This window comes from Macaca fascicularis, chromosome 1, assembly GCF_037993035.2.
Source record: "Macaca fascicularis isolate 582-1 chromosome 1, T2T-MFA8v1.1".
Lineage (NCBI taxonomy): Eukaryota > Metazoa > Chordata > Mammalia > Primates > Cercopithecidae > Macaca > Macaca fascicularis.
Window position 1 is genome coordinate 119,699,950 of NC_088375.1, and position 22,214 is coordinate 119,722,163.

Below are 22,214 nucleotides of genomic sequence, written 5' to 3' on the forward strand. Positions count from 1 at the left end.
TCTCTTTCTGGTAGTCTTCTATTTTGGTACCTCTGTGTGAACAAATGTAGGAAGAGTTTGGTCACCAGACCCAAGAGGCTCTGGCTGGGTGGGGTGGGGTGGGGCGGGGCGAGGCGAGGTGGGGTGGTTAGCGAGTGCCTGGGAAACAGGCTCAACAGATCCTTGTCCCGCAGCCTCGGTGAAACTGGGTTACAGCTTGCAGTAGGCACAACGCCATGCACATACCTGAGTAAGAGCGTGTTGCAGGCGGAGCGCTTAGGCATGTGTGTCTCAACAGGGCGTGGGGGCTGACCTCACGCACTGGGAGTATCAAGGCACCCCTGTTCTGAGATTCCAAGCCTGAGGTGCTGCGAGAGTTATTTGCTTCTCTTGACGTTTCAAATTGGCACCGTAGTGCAATTGTTTACCCACTGAGGTCAACCTAGGAAAGAATGCTTGGATTCCCTGATTAAGCCAGGCTTTATCTTGTTGAGTAGTTGTGAAGAGTAAACCTTCACATAAAGCGTAGGGCCGTCGCCGTGGGCCCGATGCGACGGCAAGCGAAGGCGATGGAGCTCTGGCTCGAGGGCTCGGCCGGACGACGGTGGCACCGATCGTCCGCCTGCTGGAACTGCAGCGACCGAGGTCCTGGCAAGGTTCTGGCCATTCAGCGGACTTGAGGTGTGGAAGTTCCTCTCACCGCCGGCCGGGGCGGTGTTAGGGGCGGGCGTAGCGGGAGGGGTGGGAATAGAAGCCAATAAGAACTGAGTCTTGCCAAACCGGGCGGGGCTAGGGGTGGGGCTGCAGCCGGGGCGGAGCCTTTGGCAAGGCTTGCGGGGGCGGGACGGAGCGGACCCGAGTGAGACCCAGGAGACTAGCCTGGCCACAGAGACAACGTTGAGGTCCAGACAGGTAGGAGTCGGGGTGATTCGGTGCGGGGTCTCAAGTCGCAGAGGCTTCGGACTCTCGGGGCGGTTGGCATCACCCCTCTGGGCGTCGGACGCGGAGCTGAGGTGCCGCGGTTTAGTCCGCGGAAGGTGCGAGCCGGGCTGGCGGAGGTGGAGTCTCCGAGCCCTGCTGTCTCGGCACCTCCCCGGTCCGGAGGAGCAACCGGGTGTTGGGCCCAGCTTTGGGACGTCCTCTCGTGGCCGCACGGGTTGCCGCGGAGCCTGGCTGAGGACCTCCTCGCTCACCTCAGGGTCTTGGGGACCCCTAGGCGGGGCGCCGCGCTCTGCTGGGGAAGAGGGAGGGAGCGCCCCACAGCCCGGGGAAACGCGGGCTTTCTCCAAGATTAGCTAGTGAGCTTGAACTTCGACATGCTGGGACGATCCACTTCCAAACAATTTTTTGCTTTTTTTTTTTTTTTTTTTTTTTTGGTGTTTTGATTCTTAACAGCATCTAATAAGCACAATACCGAAAGTTGTCAAGTATAATTTTAATTTAAAAATCTTACAATGGAACACCTAAGAGCATTTGAGTAACTAGTGCTGTATAGCAGCTGATGATTAGATTATGAGTCAAAAGGCTCAAGTCTAGGGCCAGAACCCACGGAACCAGATGTGATACCTCGGTCAAATTAACTTCCTGGGCCTCCGTTTCCGTAACTATGAAACTGGTAAGTTCATGCCTATGGGCATTCTCAGGGCCAAGTGAGATGAGTGAGAGTATTCTACAAATCTCAGATATTTGAACGTGCGTGTGGAATGTGTATATTCTGTGAAGCAACTACTAAGGTACATAGTAGGTGCTTTACAAAACTTTACCCTAAAGCTAGTGATTCTCCTGCAGTGTTTTAGATAAAGTGATAGATCCTTGCTTACTGTGTAAATAAGTTGTTTAAACTTTTCCCACAGTCACCATTGTTTGAGTGTGTTCTATTTTTAAATGATTGATGAAATTTTCTAGAATAGCGCAGTGGTGTTATCTATACACTGTTGCTGAATCATTTACCACGAGGTCTGTAGCAATCAAATAATCTACTTCTTTGCCTTAGCTAAATAGTTGTAGTTTAAAATGCTTGCTAAAGTAAGCTGGGAATATTGCTCCAAATCAAGACTTTCATTTGTTTTTGTGAATTGACGGGCTGCTTATAGGAAGATTTAAATCTTCCAAAATATTGTTAATATATGTTTTTTTTCATACAGTCTTTATTATAGACGTTTTTGTTCTTTCCTATGGATATGTGTGCAAGGGATTTTAGCGGGGAGATGGGAAATACAAAAGAAAATGGCAGTTTTGTAACCCGTAGGCTTTTGCTGGGGATACTTGTAGGCCTGTTCTGACTTTGTCAGGCAGAAACCAGGAAATGTAGTAATTATGTGTCTTGGTCTTTCATTAGTTGGTGTGTGTGTGTGTGTGTTGAATGTGGCAGTGCGTTTTTTAAATGCAGGAATAAAGGAAGAATATTCATTTTTCTTATTGAAAATAAGCAGCTTTCTAAAGCTGGAAATTATATTGCGTTTAAATGATCTGTAGTGAGTCTTAAGTTATAGGCAAGATTTTTAGGTCACTGGATACCAAGATCAAATTAAATGAAGTAGTAGAGGGAAAGTTACTAGTGAATGTAATTTTTGTGTATGTTGCTTTAGAAGTTTTACTTAAACATGTTTCAACAATTCAGTGGAGGATGGGTCTTTTGAAACTACTTTAAAACATGAGTTTTAAACATGTACTCCATGTATAAATTTTTCTGTGATTTTACAATTTGTTGATCTTGGAAGTCTGAAACCTTACATTCACATTGTTTTTTGAGGGCCTACTATGCAATAGGCACAAGATTATATTTATGTAAGAGCAGTATGTAATTCTTTTCATCTAGGAGATTCCATTCTACCAAGTGAGCTAAAATAAGTACCGAAAAAACAAAAGCTGTTTTTAAAGCGGATGGTGACAATAACGACATCGACTAACATTCATTGATACCTACTCTGTGCCAGACAGTATTCTAAATTCTTTACATGTATTAGCTTATTTAATCCTCACAACAGCACCATGAGGGATGTTAATTATGATCATCTCGTTAAGAGGCATAGAGAGGTTGAGTAACTTGCCCGTGATTAGACAACCTAGATAGCGAAGGTAGAATTCAAATCAGTCATACTCCAAGGACCTGGTTGTAACCTTTGCACTATACTGAGTTTCAAATTCTGTGAGTGAGATACAAATGACATCTAATAGGTATTTTAAAAAGAGGTCTATAAAAAACTATTTCAAAAAGAAGGAAAGAAAGAGGAAAAAATAAACTGGTATTGCAATATATAGATGAAGGCATGTCCAAGATACTATTTAATTACAGTTTGTATGTAGGAACTCTTTTTTTTGTTGTTGCCAGTGAATGACATGGTGTTGATTCTAAGCTCTCAGTCCCTCAGTAACAACAGTTATGGCATTATCTTAACAATATGAGGTGCTTATTTTTCATTAAAAAGCACCTCATAACTTCTTTCGTTAAGAAGTTAAAAATATCTGTTCTCAGACTGTAAGTTAAGTGTTAGATTCAAGAAAAGAAAATGCTTCCCTATCTTCAAGAAGCTTATAACCCGACATGTAAATAAGTCCCTACAATTTTCAGCGTGGTAAGACCTGTAAAGAAGTATAGATTTATATATGTTTGAAGAGATGCAAGAAAAAAAAAAGAAGTATAGAGAGAGTTTAACCACTGATGAGGAAAAATCATTCTACATGTGGTAGGGAGGACGATTAGAGAGAAGATGTTACATTTGGCTTTGAAGGATGAATAGGAGTTTGCTGAAACTGGATCAGGAAACAGGTGATATGAATAAAGAACAGGGATAAGTGTGAAAGTGTATGGTATGTTTGAGGAATGTGTTGTAGTCCATTGTCACTGAAGGCCAAGGTGTACAGAAATGGGTGGTTGGGCTAAAGGAGATGGTGCCTGGAAATAAGATGAAAAAAGAAAATTGCAAAGCTTCCTTGCTGATTGCATTAGGATCACCAAAATTGCTAGATAATGTGGTATTTCACTTCCCTTCATTTGTAACAATGAAATGAGTAATTAGTTCAGTTTGGCAGAAAGTTTCACTAAAAAATACGGTGTTGAAGGTACTTTTAATACTTTGAAGTACAAGATATGTTATAAGACAACATTACAGACTTAGGTAAGTAAAAAGTTAAGATTTAGGGCCAGACGCAGTGGCTCATGCCTGTAATTGCAGCACTTTGGGAGGCCGAGGCAGGTGGATCAAGAGGTCAGGAGATCGGGACCATCCTGGTCAACAGGGTGAAACCCCGTTTCTACTAAAATACAAAAATTAGCTGGGTGTGGTGGCGCATGCTTGTAATCCCAGCTACTCGGGAGGCTGAGGCAGGAGAATCACTTGAACCAGGGAGTCGGAGCTTGCGGTAAGCTGAGATCGTGCCACTGCACTCCAGCCTGGCAATCTGTCTCAAAAAAAAAAAAAAAAAGTTATGATTCAGAAAAAGAGGGAAAAAAGTCTTCTGGTGCTAGGTCATGAAGAGCCAGAGTATCATGCCAAGGACTTTGGACTTGATTCTAAAGACAATGGAGAGCAGTGAAGGATTTTAGATATAGGTATTTAGGAAAGATAACCTGAAGATGGTTTGGAGGCTGGATTGGATGGAGAGAGACAAAAGGTAGGGAGATAAGTTAGGAGGCTATTGCTATTGAAATAGTCCAGATAAGAGAGGATAAGGGCCTGGAGTAGGAAAATAGTAATAGGGATGGAGAGGAGAGGATAGATAGTGAAGGTGTAGAATTTGACAGGACTTTAAAATCAGTTGGCTGAGAAGGTGAACAGAAAAGTAAATGACTTGGTTTTTTAGCTTGGAAAACTGTTTGGATGAAGGGTCTTGTTTTATTTTTTAATGTTGGAGGAAGATAATTGTTTCCATTTTGAACATGTTGAGTTTGAATTATCTTTGGAGCATTCAAGTGGAGATGTCAAGAGAGGATCTAGAGTCCAGAAGCCAGACTAAAATTGGTGATTCAGATTTCAGAGGTAACCAGTAAGTGTTGATTGAAGCTCTAAGAGCAGATGAAATTGCTCAAGGGAGCATACAGAATTAGAAGAGAAGGGGGCCAAGAATAAGTGACTTACTTTGTATAAGTAGAAGGGAGTATTTATCTATGCTAATTTTGTTCTATAAATTATCATAAAGCAATGAAATGGGTTTTACTTGAAATTTGAACAACTTTTGCATCCAAATGAGTCCTGTTCTTTTAAAATTTCATTTGGGAGTCACTCATTTATTCCAGAAGTACAGATGCTCCTCAATTTTCAATAGGGTTATGTCTGAATAAACCCATCATAAGCTGAAACTGTTGTTAGTCAGCATATGATAAACTTATGACGGGTTTATCCGAATGTAACCCTATCATAAGTTAAGAAGGGTACTGAGCACATACAACTTTGGCACCATCATAAAGTTGAAAAATCATTAATTTAAAACATCAAGTCAGGGACTGTCTGTATTGCCCAAAGTATTATTAGAGCTTCTCTTTGTAAAAAGCTTTATAGCAAATTCACAGCTACACAAGAATGTTGATCTTCTGGCTTTATTATGGAATTATTTTTCTGTCTTTTTATTTGTGTGGCACATATAACTTATTTACTTTTTTTTTTTTTTTCCCCAAGAGACAGGGTCTTGCCCAGCCACCCTGGCTGGAATACAGTGATGCAATCATAGCTCACTGTAGCCTGGACCTCTTGGGCTCAAGGGATCCTCCTGCTTCAGTCTCCTGAGAAACTAGGACTACAGGCATGCACCACCACCCCCTGCTAGTTTTTGTTTTTTATTTTATTTTTCTTGAGACAGAGTCTTGCTTTGTTGCCCAGGCTGGAGTGCAGTGGCGTGATCTCAGCTCACTGCAACCTCTGCCTCCCAGGTTCAAGTGATTCTCCTGTCTCAGCCTCCCAAGTAGCTGGGACTACAGGCACACACCACCACGCCTGAGTAATTTTTGTACTTTTTAGTAGAGATGGGGTTTCACCATATTGATCAGGCTGGTCTCGAGCTCCTGACCTCAGGTGATCCACCCACCTGGTGTCCCAAAGTGCTGGGATTACAGGCGTGAGCCTCCGCACCCGGCCTGACCCCCTGCTAATTAAAAAACAATTTTTTTTGCCCAGGCACAGTGGCTCACGCGTGTAATCCTAGCACTTTGGGAGGCCGAGGCGGTGGGTCACTTGAGTCAGGGGTTTGAGACCCGCCTGGCCAACATGGTGAAATCCCATCTCTACTAAAAATTAGCTGGATGTGTTGGTGCGTGTCTGTAATCCCAGCTACTTGGGAGGCTGAGGCAGGAGAATCACTTGAACCCGGGAGGTGGAGGTTGCAGTGAGCTGAGATTGCGTGATTCCACTTCAGCCTGAGAGACGAGAGTGAAACTCCATCTCAAAAAAAATTTAAATAAATAAATATTTTTCTTTTGTAGAGGTGGGATTTCACTGTGTTGCCCAGGCTGATCTTAAACTCCTGGGCCTAAGCACTCCTTCTGCCTCAGCCTACCCGAGTGCTAGGATTACAGGCATGAGCTACTGTGCCCAGCATTTTTTTTTTTTTAACCGTCAATCAAAGCTTTAAAAGCATATTCCTATCCCAACACTGGCTCTTTAGTTCTTGGAAATCATAGACAAAGCTTAAAAAACAATAAAAGACTGTGTCCCCATGCCTGTAATCAGCACGTTGGGAGGCCAAGATGGGAGGATCACTTGAGCCCAGGAGTTCTAGACCAGCCTGGGCAACATAAGGAGACCTTGTCTCTACAAAAAATTTTTAAAAATTAGCCGGACCTGCTGGCAAATGCCTGTGGTCCCAGCTGCTTGGGAGGCTGAGGTGGGAGAATTGCTAGAACCCAGGAGGCAGAGGTTGCAGTGAGCCGAGATCCTGCCATTGCACTCCAGCTTGGGTGACAAGACAGGAAAAAAAAAAAAAAAAGAGAGAATAACTATATGGTCTTCTAAGGCAAGGGTTAGCAAATATTCTGTAAAGGGCTAGATAGCAAATATTAATATTTGTGTGCCATACGGTCTCTGTCACAACTACCCAATTCTGCCAAAAAGCAGCCGTAGACAACAGTTAAATGAGTAAGCATGAACTGTGTTCCAATAAATCTTTATTTATGGACACTGAAATTTGAATTTCATATAATTTTCACATCACAAAATGTTATACTTATTTGATTTTTGCCCCCAACCATTGAAAAATGTAAAAACCACTCTTAACTCAAGAGGCCTTGCAAAAACAGGCAGTGGGCCGGATCTGGCCCACAGGTAGGCCATAGTCTGCCAACCCTAAGGGATCTTCTTTGAAATACTTAAATTCGTAAGCTTGGTTTAGAAAAAAATCATGGTTCTTCGAAATTATACCTCCTGTTTTTAAATTCTAGTACATTTCTTAAAATAATTAAAACATTTTCATTCATCTTCCATTTCTCATTTAAATGGAAAATACTCCCTTTACTCATTTGGAACCTGAGATACAGAGAAATAGATTAACTTGTAGAGTCAGAATAAAGAAGTATGTTTGAAAAATACTTTTTGATATTCAATATTCTTTACTGAATCAATAAAACATTGATCTGTTTGCTTCGGTGAAAGTGGGGACATTGAAGCCTGGGTGAAATAAAAGATAGACTTGAAGGGGTATTCTTCACTGGTTCCCAGAGGATTGGACAGGATGGAATTTTTTTCTCTTTTTCTTCTTTGCCCTGAATGAATAATTTTTATCCTAAAGATAAGAAAACATGACAATGTCTCCACTTTATAAGCAGTATAGCAAATTTTAAGACTGAAGGATTAAGTAAATGATGGTAAGAGAAGAAAATTTAAAGGACTGACGTTTTCACATCTATCCCTGGTGTTTACCTTTTCCTTTTCCCTTTTCCTTCTTCCCTCTTCCCTCTTCCCTTCCCTTTTCTTTTCTTGGTCTTTCTCTGTCATCCAGGCTGGAGTGCAGTGGCACTCCAGTTTACTGCAGCCTCCAATCCCTGGGCTCACGCGATCCCTCCACCTCAGCCTCCCAGTTAGCTGGCACTACAGGTGCACGCCACCCAGACTTTCTAATTTTTAAAAAAACTTTTTGTAGAGATGGGATCTTGATACATTATCTAGGCTGGGCCTGAACTCCTGGCCTCGGGATCCTCCCATCTCAGCCTCCCGAAGTGCTGGGATTACAAGTATGAAGCCATTATGCCTGGCCCCTGTTTTTGAGGAAGAAACTCAAGATTTTTTTTTTCCTTATGAATCTTAGACTTCTGGTTAGTGGCGTGAAAATAGAGTTTTTAGCATTCAGTTCAGGCAATATTAATCCATTTATATTACTTAAAGGTTACTTATGCTGTACTTTTTAAAGTTAAATTTCTAACTTTCGTAGTTTTCATGGCAGTGGTATTTACAACAAAGGATATGGAGAGAAATTATTTGTTTTCCTTCAAGTTTGAATTCATAGAAATGACATGTTTGCGGATTTTTTATTTGGATGTTAAAATTCAGGACAGATTGGTGGGGGAGAGAGAGAGTTATTTTTGCTGCTGCTTAAAAGGGATTTGCATTTTTCTCTGTCTTTTTTTCTGTTGGAGTGAAAAAACAAAATCTCCCAGCTGTGTGGGATGTGTTTGAATTGGTTACTTAGCAATGTAAAGCATAATTTTGTATTTAAATATTTATCTGTACTCTTTGATATTCTGATTAAATAAGGGTCTATTAAGGCTGTAATAATAGAGCCTTCTGTGAGGAAATGACATAGCCTGCTGCACAACAGTATTTACTGAAAATTTCCTTTTCCCTGGGCCCTATTTAAACTATAAGGGGTAACTTGGAACAAAAGAGGAAAATTATGTGAATTAGAGTGATGGTCAGTTTAATCATGAGTGTAATGTGATAGCTATCGTTGTATAGTTATATTGACATAAATCAGGATTAAGCAAAGTGTAGGAGAATTTTATCTGCTGTTGTTAAAAATGGTGAGTTGTTGAACCAAATTTTATTTTTGAACTTTGCGTTCGTCAAGTGTGATATTTTCAAGAGTCTAGTGATAATTGTATTTTTAAATCAAACTAGATCAATTTGCCTTTCAAATTTGTTGTTTCATTATTAGAGGAAAAAAACAAAGTAAAAAATACAGAAGTAGGTGCAATAACTGGATCTGGAAGAACAAAACTGTTGAAGGAAATGGTCACCTGAGAAAAAGTATAATACTTTGAATGAAGATTATTTAAAATATGGCTTTATCAAATGGGCAAAATCTGAGTAAAATGACAGACCCATGTCTTCATATAATGTTGCAAATGAAAATTTAAAATCCTTAAAATTAAAAAGATTCTTGGAAACATAGCATACTGGACTTTTAAATAAGCCCTTCAAATGTTTTCAAAGAAATAAAAAGAGATAAAGTTATCTCAGTTTCCTATTTATTCAAGGACCATTCCTGAGAAAGATTATTGTCTCATTTAGTTGTATATCAGTGGCATAAGGGAAAAATGACTACACATCTCTTGAAAAAAGTATTCATCTAGAATTCATGGATATTGTGCTCATGATTTTTGACACTAAATGAGCTGGAAATTAAAAATTATACTTCTTAGTGATGACATATCTCTATTCTTTACCATTGTGGGACATTTCAGCAGTACTTGTAAGATGGTTAGAGTCTGGTGCAGATTTTGCAGTCCAAATCGATGGAGTTGCTGATATCATTAAGTTGTACTGTGCTTTTAGGTAGTGAAGATAATAAGGAAGATTTTCTTGTGTTGTTTAAATTTAACCACAGCTGTATGGGCATATTTACAGAATTTAAAAAAATAAATTGTTGATCCTCAGAAATTAAACTGGGAAAAAACTATTAATTATGAGCAATTGAATAGCAAATGTGATCAGAAAATATAAAGCAGTTATTTTAAGCATTGTTTGAAGCTGCTACTAACAGTGTTCCCTCCCCCTTGTCCAGCCTCCCATGCAAGTCTCACACTTGTGTTTTAGTGAGTGTCTCCTCAAAGCACCTTCCAGCACTCAAGGGGAGGGAGGGAATTAGAGACAAACTTACAGCCAGTAGTCAAAACAATACAGCTGAAAGTATAGACATCCTCCTGCTTTCTTCTGACTGTCCAGGGCAGCAGGAAAGCTCCTTGGAGCTTTACCTCCAGCAAAAACAATAAGCTGGGTGTGGGTGAACATACTGCCCAGCAAGTCACTGCTGGGCTCCATTTCTGTCCTGTTTGTTCTAAGGGCTAAGAGTGCTGTTTGAAACTGCTGCTTTATATATTGCAAAGCTTTGGAATGCACAGAAAACTTTCGGAATGTCATGAATATATTGAAAGTTGTTAATTATATTAAAGGAAGCTTGCTGAGTAACCAACGTTTAAAATATTTTATTGAGAGTTAACTGTAGCTATTTACTATATCGTAATGGAGTTTGATAGTTGAGATAAGGAGCTAAGCAGATTTTATGAATCCAGAATTTTTCTAGTTGAGAGGCAATCTTGGTCAGGCATGGTGGCTCATGCCTTTAATCCCAGCACTTGGAAGGCCGAGGCAGGAGTATCACTTGAGCCCATGAGTTTGAGACCAGCCTAGGCAACATGGCGAAACCCAGTCTTTACTAAAAATACAAGAAATTAGCTAGGCGTGGTGATGTGTGCCTGTGGTCCTAGCTACCCGGGAGACTGAGGTAGAAGTATCGCCGAAGCCCAAAGAGTGAGGCTGCAGTGAGCTGCAATTATGCCACTGCAGTCCCTCCTGGGCAACAGGATGAGACTTTGTCAAAAAAAAAAAAAAAAAGAGAGAGAGAGAGAGGGAAAGGAAGGAAGGAAGAGAGGGAGGGGAAGGGAGGGGAGGGGAGGGAGGGAGGGGAGGGGAGGAGGGAGAGTAAGAAAGAATCTCATTGGGCAGATATTTTTCAATATTTTAGAATAGCAAAATTTGCAAATTTGCTGCTTTTGGTGGTCTAGTGAACTACCTTTGAAGCTATATGCTGAAGGATTCCAAAAGACAGACGTTGTTATGGCAAATGACACTTGGTACTATTGTCTATATCTGGCTACTGTATCTTTCAAGCATCACTACTGCACCTTTGTTTATGAGACAGAGTCTAGCTCTGTAGCTCAGGCTGGAGTGCAGTGGTGGGATCTCCACTCACTGCAACCTCTGCCTCCTGGGTTCAAGCGATTCTCCTGCCTCAGCTTCCCAAGTAGCTTGAATTACAGGCGCCGGCCGCCATGCCTGGCTAATTTTCTGTATTTTTAGTAGAGACAAGGTTTCACCGCGTTGACCGGGCTGGTCTCGAACTCTTGACCACAAGTGATCCACCCGCCTCTACCACCCAAAGTGCTGGGATTATAGGCGTGAGTCACCGCGTCTGGCCACTACTGCATCTTGAACATGGCATTATCAGTGAAGAAAGTTTGACCAAAATAAAATGTAGTGATATTGTTAGTTCTTATTACTATTACCAGACTTTTAGTTGTTATTTTCCTGAAGAGAAACCTGAAACATTAAAGAAAAATATTTGACCAAGAGATTCGTTTGTGCCCCATCACATCAATACACTTGATCTTAGCCAAAAGACTGAGAAGCAATGCATCACATCAATAATTGAGTTTAATGTGCACTCCAAAAAGAGAATGAATTCTTGCAGCTTAGTTCCTCATTTATTTTGAAGAATGATTAATTGGCATTGCTTATCATCATTTAAACAATTTTAAAAATAGAGGCAGGGTCTCACTATGTTGCTCAGGCTGGTCTTGAACTTCTGGGCTCAAGCAATCCTCTGCCTCAGTTATCATTTTGTATTAAGACAAAGTAACTGTTGCAAAGTAGTATTGCCATTCTTTCGCCCCTCTTGTGAGCCGTAGCACCTTTCTTCCATCAGACTTTCTCCTCCCTCTTCTGTGTATTTATTTTATCTTTCATTATTTTTTGCTGCAGTTTTAAAAAATATCGATTTTCCCCAACTTTAAAATGTTTCATTTGTAGTTGTGTCTCCTTTTTGTTGTTATTATCCCTCTTACTGAGTTTCAAATAAATGTTGTATTCATACTTTGTCCATTTCCTCACTAATTTTCTTTTTAATTTTGGCTGTTACCTGCCTTCACCATCCTTTAGAAACCATTTATTTAATGCCCTCTTACCAAATGCAAGGATCCTTTCTCAGTCTTTATTCTCCTTGTATGACACTGGTTTGCATCTTTCTTTTCTTTTTAGAATTTTTTTCTTCTCGTGATACTATCCTGGTTTTGTTACCCCTCACCAGCCTTTCTCCCACTCTTTATCTGACGCTCTCTTTTCTTCTCATCTATGTCCCTAATCATGATGAATGTTCTCAAAGGTTTTTTTCATAACTCTTTGAAAACTCTCTGCTTAGGGAACCTGTGTATTCTTGCACCTTCCCCCCCCCCCCCACACACTTCCTATTTTAAACCTTCCTTCTCCTTAAACCTTTGGTTTTTGTATCTCTCACTTTACTCTCAGCAGATAACCGTGGCTGTTAAAATAGAAAATAGAACCCATCAGATGGAAAGTTCATCAGTGTATTAGCCGCTAAACCTGGAAATTTACCCGCACTCTTATCTTTCTTTTATCATTTACCTTCTGTTCCCGTGGAAGACCTGTCCGTCTTCCTGGCAGATGCTGATAATCCTTCCAGGTCCCGTTGGAGGCCCATGCTCTCTCTCCTTCTTGAGGTCTTTGCTTTACACCCTTGTTTCTTTTCTTTTTTTTTTTTTTTTTTTTTTTTTTTTTTTTTTTTTTTTTTTTTTTTTGAGACGGAGTCTTGCTCTGTAGCCCGGACTGGAGTGCAGTGGCTAGATCTCAGCTCACTGCAAACTCCGCCTCCCGGGTTTACGCCATTCTCCTGCCTCAGCCTCCGGAGTAGCTGGGACTACAGGCGCCCGCCACCTCGCCCGGCTAGTTTTTTGTATTTTTAGTAGAGACGGGGTTTCACCGTGTTAGCCAGGATGGTCTCGATCTCCTGACCTCGTGATCCGCCCGTCTCGGCCTCCCAAAGTGCTGGGATTACAGGCTTGAGCCACCGCACCCGGCCCCTTGTTTCTTTTCTTACCTCCTCTTTAGCAACTCTTTCCCACTGTATTTAAACAAGATTAAACTTGTTTAGGAAACAAATTTAGAAAGCTTTCCTGGACTTCACGTTCCTGTCCAGCTCCACTCTATTGTCCACTTGCCTACTTGGATAAACTCCTTGAATGGATTGTCTACAGTTGATATTTGCATTCTTTTTTTCTCATCCAATTCTCAATTCACTTATTTTCCTTCAGCCTCCTCCATGCCACGGAACCTGCTCTTGTCCAAGTCCTAATGACCAACAGACACTCCAGTTTTTAATCTTACTTGACCTTTTGACAACGTATCTGTCATTATTGACCACTCTTTCCTTCTTGATAAAGTCTCTTCCGTTGGCTTCCATGATTCCACACATTGATAGTATTTCTGCCATCTTTTGTCTTCTTTCATGACCATATGTGATACATGAGGACTTACCTAAAATGTTTGAGAACTGACTTATTCTTGATTACCAATGTTTTGGAGTTTATAAAGCTTAATTCCAACGAAACATGATGTATAAAAATAATCTTAAAAAATAAAATATGATAATATAGTAATAAAGTAAAAATAAATATGGTATGGTAAGAAACAAACAAACGAATGAAACAAATGAGTTTGAAAAGTTGACATGGAAACCACAGTGAGATGCTACTACATACCAGAATGGATAAAATTAAAAAGACTAACAATTCCAGTGTGACTGAAGAGTGATTGCAACCACTTACATTGCTGACGAGAGTGTAAATTAGTACAGCCTCTTTGGAAAACTCTGGCAGTGTCCACTTAAGTTAAACATATGCCTACTTGGCCAGGTGCGGTGGCTCAGGCCTATAATCCCATCACTTTGGAAGGCCAGATCACTTGAGGTCAGGAGTTCGAGACCAGCCTGGCCAACATGGGGAAGCCGCATCTCTACAAAAGCTAGCCAGGTGTGGTGGCATGCACCTGTAGTCCCAGCTACTCAGGAGGCTGAGGCAGGATAATTGCTTGAACCCAAGAGGTGGAGGTTGCAGTGAGCCAAGATTGCACCACTGCACTCCAGCCTGGGCAAGTGAGACTACATCTCAAAAACAAAAACCAAATAAAACCCAAAAACATATGCCTATTCTATAACCCAGCAATTCTACTCCTAGATGATACCCAAGAGAAGTGTGATTGTGTCTATCAAAGATACATATAAGAATGTTTAGGCCGGGTGTGGTGGCTCATGCCTATAATCCCAGCAGTTTGAGAGGCTGAGGCGGGCAGACAAGGTCAGGAGATCGAGACCATCCTGGCCAACATGGTGAAAGCCCGTCTCTACTAAAAATACAAAAAAATGAGCTGGGCGTGGTGATGTGCACCTGTAGTCCCAGCTACTTGAGAGACTGAGGCAGGAGAATCGCTTGAACCTGGGAGGCAGAGGTTGCAGTGAGCCAAGATCACACCACTGCACTCCGACTGAGCGAGACTCTGTCTTAAAAAAAAAAAAAAAAAAAAAAGGATGTTTATAACAGGCTGAACACAGTGGCTCACTTCTGTAATCCCAGCACTTTGGGAGCCTGAAACAGGAGGATTGCTTGAGGCCAGGAGTTTGCAACCAGCTTGGACAATATAGTAAGACCCCATTTCTACAAAAAAAGTTTTTAAACAATTAGCCAGGCGTGGTGGCACACACCTGTGGTCCCAGATACTTGGGAAGCTGAGGTGGGAGGATCACTTTAAGCCCAGATGGCTGAGTTGGCTGTGAGCCTTAATTGTACCATTGCACTCCAGCCTGGATGACGGAGCAAGACCCCATCTCCGAAAAAAAAAAAGAAAAAAAATTGTTTGGAACGACTTCATAATAACCAAAACCTGGAAACAGTTCGCATATTAGTCAACAGGAGAATGGATAAATAGATATTGGCATTACCATTAAATGAAGTACTATACAGAAACAAGAAAAACTGACTGCTATATACAACAAGATGAATGACATATATATTTTATATATGTATTTATATATATATAAATAAAAGTTCTTTGAATTGTACATAGATTGGTGGCCTTTATGTGCTTTATGTATGTTACATTTTAAAACATTTATAGGCTTTAGGCTGGGCACGGTGGCTCATGCCTATAATCCCAGCACTTTGGGAGGCCGAGGTGGGTGGATCACCTGAGGTCAGGAGTTCAAGACCAGCCTAGCCAACATGGCAAAACGCCGTCTCTACTGAAAATACAAAAATTAGCCTGGCGTGGTGGTGGGCGCCTGTAATCCCAACTATTCGGGAGGCTGAGGCAGAAGAATCGCTTGAACCCGGGAGATGGAAGTTGCAGTGAGCCGAGATCACGCCACTGCACTCCAGCCTGGACAACAGGGCAAGACTCCATCTCAAACAAACAAACAAAAATTTTTTTACAGGTTTTTGAAAACCCTTGGTGCATCATAGGTGCTTCATAAATAATATGTTGCTGATGTTACATTTGCCAGGAATGCGCTCTTAGTTTTTTTCATTTTGTAGATGACTTCTCATCTATCAATAATCTCATTTAGTAATAAACTGCCTTTAATCATATATAAATGTCCTGTGAGTGTGCTTATATTTATTTTCATGCATATAATTTTCTAATGGGACACAGAATGTGTAGTGAAATGTATATAGACCACTTTCAAATTATGCTCTGTCATTTAACCATTTGATTCTGTACCTGTTTTCTGTGTGCGAATGAGGATAATAATACCTGCTTGTGGCAGAGATTTTTTGGCTAATCTAATATCCATTCTTCTAAGTAATAGAACTCAGTAGTTTACTTGAGGCACATTGCAGGATAAAATGATTAAAGATTATATTTCCCAGCCTGGCTTGCAGTTTGTACATGTGACTAAGTCCTGGTCAATAAGCCATAGCAAAAGTGCTGCTTAAATAGAACTTTTTTCCTTTTTGCTTCTTTGAATGTGGATGTAATAGCTGGAGCTCCATGTGTGAACTATGAAGTGATCTTGAAGACAGAATCCATGTGTTGAGGGTAGCATAGCAGAAACATAGGCGCCTGGGGACTTGATGACATCTTAGACTGCCTACTCTTTTTTTTTTTTTTTTAAGTGGCAGAGAAACAAACATCGGTGTTGCTTAAACCATTTGCTATTTCCAGTTCCAGTTGTATGTACCAAGACTTAATCTTATATAGTACCCCAAATAGGTGCTATGAAAATTAATTGTGATAATATGATTGAAGTGATTGGCACATAGTATTTAACAAAATATTTAATAAAGTGTAATCACTGTTCTTGCTGTTTTAATTCTCACAATGCTCTGTATGAAGTGGGTGTTCAGTAAGTATTTGATGTATCTTTAAAAAGTAAGCTATCTCTTTTTGAAACAAATGCTATGAAAGTGATTTATGTTTATTTTTATTTTTTGAGACAGAGTCTTGCTCTGTCGCCCGGGCTGGAGTGCAGTGGTGTGATCTCGGCTCACCGCAAGCTCCGCCTCCTGGGTTCACGCCATTCCCCTGCCTCAGCCTCCTGAATAGCTGGGACTACAGGTGCCCGCCACCACACCCGGCTAATTTTTTGTATTTTTAGTGGAGACAGGGTTTCACCATGTTAGCCAGGATGGTCTCGATCTCCTGACCTCGTGATCCACCCGCCTCGGCCTCCCAAAGTGCTGGGATTACAGGCGTGAGCCACTGCGCCCGGCCCGTTTATTTTTTAAAATTAGAAAATACAGATAAACCAAAAGAAAATTCAACCATAGTTATATCACCCAGAGATAATCGTTGTTAGCTTTTTGGTGCATATCCATATTAACTATAAATTCTATTTGTTTATTCATACAGATTAAAGTTAATTTATATTACACAACCTTTTATAACATTCTTTTACTTAATAGATCTTGAGTATGTTATAACTTCATTGTATTTCGGAGTATGGATTTACCATGGTACATTTAATCATCACTTACTGGAAATTTATTCTCAGTTTTATAATATTCTAAATCTCCTCTTGTACATATATCTTTGTGAATTTGTCTACTTATTTCATTAGGGTAAATTATTGGAAGTGATATCTCTGCATCATCATATGTGTTCATTTAAAAAAATTTATTAGGGTTTTACTTAATACAGAAAAATATAACAAATACCACTTAAAAGGTCCATTATTCCACCATTCAGATCCTGTTTTAACATTTAAAAACAACAAAAAACACAAAACATGTAATCATTATAAAAAGTTATAAAATAAACAGTAAATAACTTGTTTCCCCACCCCAGGTTCTCTCACTGGTACCATTGTTGACAATTTCTTGTGTAGCCACCGTAATTTAATAAGTGGGGACCAGAAAATTCAATCTTATAAAAATCTCGAGTCTTCTTATAAGGATAATGAAAAAACAACATTTAAAAAATATGATTTAATATTAATAGTATAAAAAGTACTGATGCGAGGCTGGGCACCGTGGCTCACACCTGTAATCCCAGCACTTTGGGAGGCTGAGGCAGGTGGATCACTTGAGTTCAGGAGTTCAAGACCAGCCTGGGTAACATGATGAAACCTGATCTCTACCAAAAAAATACCAAAATTAGCCGAGTGTGGTGGTGCACACCTGTAATCCCAGTAACTTGGGTGGCCGAGGTAAGAGAATCTCTTGAACCCACGAAGCAGAGGCTGCAGTGAGCCAAGATAGCACCACTGCACTCCAGCCTGGTCAACAAAGTGAGACCCTGCCTCAAACAAAACAAAACAAAACAAAAAAAGTACCAATGTGAAGTTAAAAAAACTTTATTGGTATAACTGATCATATAGAATCAGCCCTCTGTATCCATGGATTTTGCTCCTGTGGATACAACCAATCATGGATCGAAAAGATTCAGAAAAAATTGGATGGTTGCATCTGTACTGAACATGAAAGGACTTTTTTTGCTTGTCACTGTTCCCTGAACAATACAGTATAATAGTAATTTACATAGCATTTACATTGTATTAGGTATTATAAGTAATCTCAAGATTATTTCAAGCATATGGGAGATAGAGTCAGGCATGGGGCTTGTAGTCCCAGCTACTTGGGAGGCTGAGGTGGGACAATCACTGGAGTCCGGGAGTTCAAGGCTGTAGCGCACCATAATTGTGTCTGTGAATAGCCACTATACTTCAGGTTGGGCAACGAGGAGACTCTGCCTCTTAAAAAAAAAAAAAAAAGTAAATGGAAGGATATAAGTTGTAAGTAGGTTTTATAATGCAAATTCAACACCATTTTATAAAAGAGACTTTAGCGTTTATGGGTTTTGGTATCCGAGGGAGGTCCTAGAACCAATCCCTACACATATCAAAGGATTACTGTACTGAATTGAGAAAGTTCAAATGGTCAGAAAATGATTGCTTCCTAACTACCCACCTCCTACAATTTGAGGAAGAGAACTATAGCCTGCCCACCCCCCATTTGAGAAAAGGGGGCTGGACAGAGACTAAGAGTCAATTGTGTAACATTCAAATTCATATTATTGCAGTACATGTGTGAGGGGAGGGCATGTATATAGATACATGTATAGCAGGTGTATAGATATATGTATATTCTTTTTAAAAAGTGTATTGAAAATTGTTTTTCCACTTGCTTTTGCCCCACTTTTATTTTGGACATCTTTGCATGTCTGCATACAGATCTTTACCTCATCCTTTTTAATAGTTGCATAGTATTGAGTCAGGGTGCTGTGTTTGATTAAGTAGTTTGTGCATTACACACAGCACCCAGCCAAGAAGCTGAAATCAAGCCCAAGGTCCACTTGCCAATTGGCTCTGTGCCAGTTGGCTCCCTCCTAGGATGCTTTCCTCACCTTGCCCTGACTCTGACAACCCTGCACCAGGCCATCTATCAGCCTGGATACCCTCCTCATTCTGCTGAAGCTCTAACATCCCATGCTGGGCTACCCCTCTGTGGGAGTGCACTCCTTACCTTGTTTAGGCCCTGATACTTCCACAGTAGGCAGCCCTCCTACACAAATGCTCTCCTTACCTTGCTCGTTAGCATGAGGGAAGTATGCCTGCCTTACTTACTCTGCTTTGCCTAATTAGGGCCAAATTGTTGAGGAAGAAGAGTTGGTAATAACTTTTTTTTTTCTTTGAGTCAAAATCTCACTCTGTCACCCAGGCTAGAGTGCAGTGGCATGATCTCACCTCTGCAACCTCTGCCTCTCGAGTTCGAGTCATTCTCCTGCCTCAGCCTCCCAAGTAGCTGGGATTATAGGCACATGCCACCATGCCCGACTAATTTTTGTATTTTTAGTAGAGATGGGTTTCACCATGTTGGCCAGACTGGTCTTGAACTCCTGACCTCAGGTGATCTGCCCACCTCAGCCTCCCAAAGTGCTGGGATTACAGGCACTTTTATTTTTATTTTTTATTTTTAGAGACAGTCTTGCTCCATTGCCCCGGCTGGAGTGCAGTGGCGCAATCATGGCTCACTGCAGCCTCCAGCTTCTGGGCTCAAGCAATCCACCTGCCTTAGCCTCCTGAGTATCTGGGACTACAGCACATGCTTGATACTTGGCTTTTGTGTGTGTGTGTGTGTGTGTGTGTGTGTGTGTGTGTGTGTGTAGAGGGAAGGTCTCATTGTGTTGCCCAGGCTGGTTCAAACTCTTAGCCTCTAGTGATCCTCCTGCCTTGGCCTCCCAAAGTGTTGGGATTACAGGTGTAAGCCACCATGCCCAGCCCTTACTATGTTTGGTTGTTGGTTTTGTTTTGTTTTGTTTTGTTTTGAGACAGAGTCTTGAGTCTCGCTGTGTTGCCCAGGCTGGAGTACAGTGGCGCGACCTTGGCTCACTACAACCTCCACCTCCTGGGTTCAAGCGATTCTCCTGCCTCAGCCTCCCAAGTACCTGAGACTACAGGCGGTTACCACCACACCCAGCTAATGCCCTTACTGTGTTTTACATGGCACTGTGAGGGATATGAGATGTATTTAATAACCATGTTACTGCAGTTTTACTTTTGTTGCTCTTGTATTGTCAAATGAGATAAAATATGCAAAGAATATATAATTTTGGAATCTCTTTTGAAAATTTGAGAAATACATCTTCTGGCTTTTAAGCTTTAGAATGAAATAGAAAGTTACATCGTACAATTGTTATGAATGTGTGTTTTTTAAGAAAGCCTGTATGTCTGCAGTCTGAAATTCTTGAAAATTGCATCTCTTTTTTTTTTTTTTAAGACAGACTTTCACTCTTATTGCCCAGGTTGGCGTGCAATGGCGTGATCTCAGCCCACTGCAACCTCTACCTCCTGGGTTCAATTCTCCTGCCTCAGTCTCCTGAGTAGCTGGGATTACAGGCGTGCACCACCATGCCCGGCTAATTTTTTGTATTTTTAGTAGGAACAGGGTTTCACCATGTTAGTCAGGCTAGTCTCGAACTCCTCACCTCAGATGATCCGCCCACCTCGGCCTCCCAAAGTGCTGGGATTACAGGCATGAGCCACAGAGCCTGGCCAAAATTGCATCTTTTTATGTAACTCTGAATACAAAAAAAAGCAGAATACAATTATATATACACTGTAATTGCATCTGTATAAAAATGTGCTTAAAAAACAGGAGATACACCAAAATGTTCCAGTGACCATGTTGGAGGTAGTAGACTTACAGGTATTTTTCTCCTGTTTTCTCTGTTTTCAAAATTTCTAAAAAGTAGTAGTATTACTAGTAGTATTACTTTGTGACTTTTAAAACTTTTTTTATTGCTTCTTTTTAGCTTTTGGAAAATTTCTTCAACCTTTGAATACTTTAGTAATGATTTTGCTGCCTTTATTTTCCAATGTCTTGCTAAGAAGAGCTTACCAAGTTTGAATTTGTGGTTTAAAAACTAGGTTTTATTGGCCAGGCATGTTGGCTCATACTTTATAATACCAACACTTTGGAAAGCTGAGACAGGAGGATTGAGCCCAAGAGTTCAAGACCAGCCCTGGCAACACAGCAAGACGCTGTCTCTATTTAAAAAAAAAAAAAAAGAAAAAAAATTAGCCAGATGTGGTGGGATGCTCCTGTAGTCCCAGCTACTTGGGAGGCAGAGGCAGGAGAATTGCTTGAGCCCAGGGAGTTAAGGCTACAGTAAACTATGATCACACCATGCCTCTGGGCAACAGAGTAAGACGGGTCTCAAAAACAAAACAAAACAGAAACACTAGGAAAATACTAGGTTACATTAAAGTTGTTTTGAAGCAATTTGTATAGCTGCAAAGTTCTAGTTTGGGACAGTTATTTTTTACTTTGGAGGGGATTTTTAAAAGGATAATTAAATGAAAAGTGCCGGGTGCAATGGCTCACACCTGTAATCCCAGCATTTTGGAAGGCCAAGGTGGGCGGATTACTAGAGGTCAGGAGTTTGAGATCAGCCTGGCCAACATGGTGAAACCCTGTCTCTACTAAAAATACAAAAATTAGCCAGGCATGGTGGCAGGCGCCTGTAATCTCAGCTACTCGGGAGGCTGAGACAGGAGAATCATTTGAACCTGGGAGGCGAATGTTGCAGTGAGCCAAGATCACGTCACTGCACTCCAGCCTGGGCAACACGAGCGAGGCTCTGTCTCAGAAAAAAAAAAAAAAAGGATAATTATGTGAAAAGAGACATTTTATTTAATTATATGGGCAATTAATAACATTGCATTAACATAATTAAATTCTAAAATTTTAATGTTATTAAAGTTAGTTTTACATGTAATTTTCCACACTGTGGCATTTTGTAGAACTTCTGCTGAAATTTCTCATATGACTGTTGTGCCTAAGCTGTCTTTAACATTTAGCTACATGTCAGCTCATTTTATCCACCAGATGGGAGTCAGATACCAGTCCCTGTGTCTGTGTACTTCCCTAAGTCTGGGCATATGCCTCAAGCACTTTGAATGGTTATCTTGAGGTTTCAGTCCCTGGCTTGAGGTAGGCAAGAGGTACATCCCTCTTTCCTTATAGGAGGCAGGGAAACACACCACCTAGTTTCTTTAAAGAAGTCCTCTCTGTTGTCCCTTGTAATCCTCACAATTTAAGAAATTGTAATTCTTCTCTTATACAGCCTTGAGAAGGATAGTGAACTAATGTCAGCAGAGCCAATTTTTGGCAACCTCACTTTCTAAGCCTTGCACTTTTCTTAGAATGTGGGGGTATTCGACTTCTATTGTTTTGGTTTTGGCCTTTGAGGCCCTGCTGAAACTCGGAGAACACAGGAAGAGTTGCATTTGACATCCTGTTGCAT

At 40.8% G+C, this 22,214-nt stretch overlaps 1 protein-coding gene across 13 annotated transcripts in view; it reads left to right on the forward strand.

The window, feature by feature from the left end:
* The first annotated feature begins 820 nt into the window (after positions 1-820).
* Positions 821-22,214, forward strand: part of DENND2C (DENN domain containing 2C) — an 87,070-nt gene continuing 65,676 nt past the window's right edge. For 10 of the 13 annotated variants that reach the window (XR_012416223.1, XR_012416222.1, XR_012416224.1 and 7 more), the window contains exon 1: positions 821-1,594. The gene's annotated coding sequence lies outside the window, so the exon portion shown is untranslated. The remainder of the gene's footprint in view (positions 1,595-22,214) is intronic. The other 3 variants (XM_005542248.5, XM_065547399.2, XM_065547404.2) reach the window with 1 other exon arrangement.